The sequence below is a fragment of the Pipistrellus kuhlii genome, unplaced genomic scaffold (genome assembly GCF_014108245.1).
Source record: "Pipistrellus kuhlii isolate mPipKuh1 unplaced genomic scaffold, mPipKuh1.p scaffold_m20_p_6, whole genome shotgun sequence".
NCBI classification, from domain to species: Eukaryota; Metazoa; Chordata; class Mammalia; order Chiroptera; family Vespertilionidae; genus Pipistrellus; species Pipistrellus kuhlii.
Window position 1 is genome coordinate 11,482,145 of NW_023425562.1, and position 4,075 is coordinate 11,486,219.

Consider the following 4,075-nt stretch of genomic DNA (forward strand, 5'->3'; position numbering starts at 1 on the left):
CAATAGACAGGACTGGCTATGGATCCTTCAAAAGATAATATATGATGGTGAATCTCAGAGGGATGGGGGATGATGGGAACAGATAACCAAAAAATTTATATGCATATGTGAATAACCCATGAACACAGACAACAGTGCTAGTGAAGGCCTGGGGCCAATGAGGGGGGAGGGGAGGAAGGATATCTGTAATACTTTCAACAATAAAGATAAAGGAAAAATCAATTATAAAAAAATAAAAAGAAATATAATTCAGCATTTATCTTGTCAAGCTCCCATAAATTCATCTGTTCTATATCTTTTGGGTTATCCCTGATTGTGGGTATAATTCTAGACAAGAAATTGTGAGGGAGATTTTCACTTAAAGGAGAAATATAATATATGTAAACTTAGTCTTTTAATGGGTAAGTTGGACACTGAATGATGTAAAGAATTCTCTCATTTCTCTACTGTGTGTGCATGTGTGTGTGTGTGTGTGTGTGTGTGTGTGTGTGTATGTGTCTTTAATATCTCTGCTTGAAAATCTTGCCATGGTGAGTGCCCAGAAGTGTTTTATTTGGCAAATTCTTTCAGCAGATGGAGATTTTAGCTCCAAATACTGTATACCTCCCCCCAAGACTCCCTTGTGGAAAAAATACTGTCTAAGTATAAAGAAAGAAAATTCATAACCTAAGATACTAGCACAAGAAGCAGTACTTCAAAGACACATGACCTGAGCCTCCCACAAAATGGCCACTGATATTTCCTTTCCTCTTAGGGTGCCCAGAAAATTATGGCAAAATCAATATCATCTAACATTTGTTCTTCTCTCTGTAATGTTCTATCCCCTAAAATGGCATGTCACCCTTCTTTAGTTCTCTGTACCAAAACTGGGAGAAGGCAAAATTACTGAATTAACACATAGATAAAGAATCTGGAATAATAGCAAGCAAACAGATGTTTTCATGAATTGAGTTGTCCATTTCATGATATGGCCTATTCATTGTTGTGTCCAGCCCATTCTAGATTTGGTCACCTTGCTAACTCATTGTGGGGAAGCATTAGAACTTGGTTGGCAAGTCTGTAAGGAGGATTCTCTGAAAGGCCAGAGTCCTCTAGGGGACCTTGCCGAAGGTGGCAGCCCCTGCCTTGACTTTTCCAGACAAGTCTGAGTGTTTTACTGGAATTTTTATGTTTACATTTCAAAATGTCCTTGCTTAAAGGACACATGTGTTTTCTCAAGGATGCTTATTGTGCTGCTAATATCTAATAGTTAATTCTAGTCCAAGCTGTTGTTACAATAAAAGCCTAAGGAGGCAGGTGAAAGAGGCTACTTGGTAGTGAAAGACAAGTAGTTCCTTAGTCCTCTCTTTTACAGAAACTTGTCAGAGTAATCTTTCATCCGTTGTTCAAGGTCTGCAGGTCAGTCCTGGCAACTCCTATGCTGTCTCCACATGGCAAAAGCTCTCTTTAACCCTGCCCACCAGGATTCCTCAAAGTTGGCATCAAGTCAAGAATTCCAGGTCCATCTGCTTCAAACATATGAGATCCTATCATATGGAAGAAAAAACTGACCAGCTTTGTTGAGTTCTGGTATATGAAATTATGATCAGTGAAAGTGACATGGGGTTTTAGTTCAGCCAAGGATGAAGAAAAACTTTCTAAAAAGCAGCTCTGGGTTATATAAAATGAGATACGTTAAAGTCTGAAGCAGAGCTTAAAAGACCAGCAAAGACATAGAACACATAGGGCTGGAGTAGTTTAAAAAGTTGCCAGGGGCAATCACTCCCTCTTTATCTGAAGGTCAATGACTACATCATGATTTCAGTTTAAAATCAAGATTCTTAAAGACACAACTCCAAATGAGAAGCCCCCCCCCCCCCCCCCCCCCCCCCCCGCCCACTGATGTAACGCATCCTACTGTTAAGTAGAGATAGCATTTGTTGAATTCCAGATCTGAATGAATGTCTCAGGTGGGAATAAATGCTTGGAGGACTCAATTACCTGAAGCACATAAGTCTTTGTGATATCAGAGACAGAAGGGGTGGTATTTGTTCCCTCCTGCAGTTATTTAGATAATGTTTGGGATAAATTCTCAGTTTGGTTTTTATCTATTATTGGTTTTAGGTTTCATGTATGCTTATCCTATTTATAAAAGCGCCGTGTATGTCCTACCTTACAGCTCTCTCAGCAATGTTCCTGAGGGACAGAAAAATACCCTGCATTTTTCTTGCCTTACAGTTGTTCCTCCAAACCTGGAATATATACAAGAAGAAATATGACAAATGTAAGCCGCTCTCATGCCAACTTGCATTAATTTAAAGTGAAAAGCCAAAGAGATCAGAAAGTCTATGTACCAAAATGTGTACAATCAGTGCCACCTGACAGTAACACAGAAAGAACAGAAAACAACTTCAATTTCCTGCAACAAGGAATGTGATAAAGAGAACACCGTCCATGGCATGCATGTGTGTGGGCTTCTACTTCCATTAAAGGAAGGTATTCAACAAACAACTCACTTTGCTAGATTTCCCCCTTAATCCCCCACATTTAATCTAAAGAAGAAAACGATAAAAACGCAGAGAGGCAGATCTGAAAGGATTTCTAGCAAGTGTTTTACCCAACTTTCTCATTTCACTGATGGAAAGCCTGAAGTATAGGGCCGGTGAAACGTCTGGTCCACTGTTGCCTACTTTGTTAATAACAGAACCAGAACTTGGCAGCAGTCCACTGATCTTTCACCCATAACTGCCCTTAGGCGAACCACTGATGGCCTTCCCAGTGGCTGGAGTAGATTGGTGGTTTAATCAAAGATTGCTATTGAAGTTAATTCTGTGCATCTAGCATAGTGAATTACAGGTTTTAGGAGACTGAGAGCCACACATAGAAAGCAGCTTTTCATAGGATTCAAGTGTGCTTCTGGTGTAAAGCATACTGAGTTTTTTTTTGTTTGTTTTTTTTATGAAAAGAGAGACTTAATAAAAGGATAATCGCTTCTCAGCCTTATGGCTAAGATCAAGTGTAGTATTTGTCCTTATCAGTTTGTATAACCAAAAACTGCTCACGTTGATTGGATGCTTGCTCTGCCAATCTCAGTTTTAAATGTCTTCATATATTAACCTGAAGTAGTCCTCAATACAGAAAAATACAATTAATATAATTATTCCACTTTACAGACTGAGAAAATCGAGACTCAGCAGAGGAAGGAAATTGGGGGTGACTGGGCCAGCAAAGGAGGGCAGTTATGGGTGGTCAGGCCTGCAGGTAAGGGCATTTAGTGGTGACCAGGCCTACAGGGGAGGACAGTTAGGGGCAAACAGGCTGGCAGGGGAGCAATTAGGCATCAATCAGGCTGTCAGCGGAGTGGTTAGGGGGTGATCAGGCTGGCAGGCAGAATCTCTTAGAGGCAATCAGGAAGGCAGGCAAGCAAGCAGTTGGGAGCCAGCATACCTGGATTGTGAGAGGGATCCCAGATTAGAGAGGGTGCAGGCTGGGTTGAGGGACAACCCCCCACTCCTGTTAGCTGTAGTTTTTCCTCTCCCCAACTAAAAATAAAATCTGTATGAACATGGAATCTGTGTTACTCTTAGAGGTGTGAACAATCTTTAATATTGTAGAATCTTAATAAATATATGTTGATTGAATAAAGGAGTCAATTATTTAGTGGTTAATTTTTGGTTTTGGCAGGATGTAAATTGAAGAGAACACAGAACACATCATTATACCAAAATCAAGGTAATTTAAAATACAAACTATAAAGCAAAGCCATATATTATAGTGTAGATGTGTTCACCTCAGTCTTAGTACATGCAAAAAACAACAACAACACACACACACACACACACACACACACACAAGATTTTAATCCATTGGATCCAGCTGCCAAATAGTAGAGATTCTAAGGACAGAAGAATAGGTTGAATTATACCCATGTGTGTGCCCTCAGCATCGCTAACATAGAGGCCGTAGGAAACAACACATCAAATAAGCTAGATTTTCAACAGACAAATTATAAAGACAAAAAGGCATGGAGAGAGAATTTCTAGATCAAAAAAGACACATTTAATTAAAAAATAGGCAAGATTAACTTAAGTAACTT

The 4,075-nt window shown here is 39.6% G+C and overlaps 1 non-coding gene across 1 annotated transcript; it reads left to right on the forward strand.

Moving 5' to 3' along the window:
* The first annotated feature begins 2,965 nt into the window (after nt 1-2,965).
* On the forward strand, nt 2,966-3,150 carry LOC118708594. Its single transcript, XR_004984656.1, has one exon. It is a non-coding gene; the product is annotated as a U2 spliceosomal RNA (small nuclear RNA).
* The last annotated feature ends 925 nt before the right edge of the window (nt 3,151-4,075 follow it).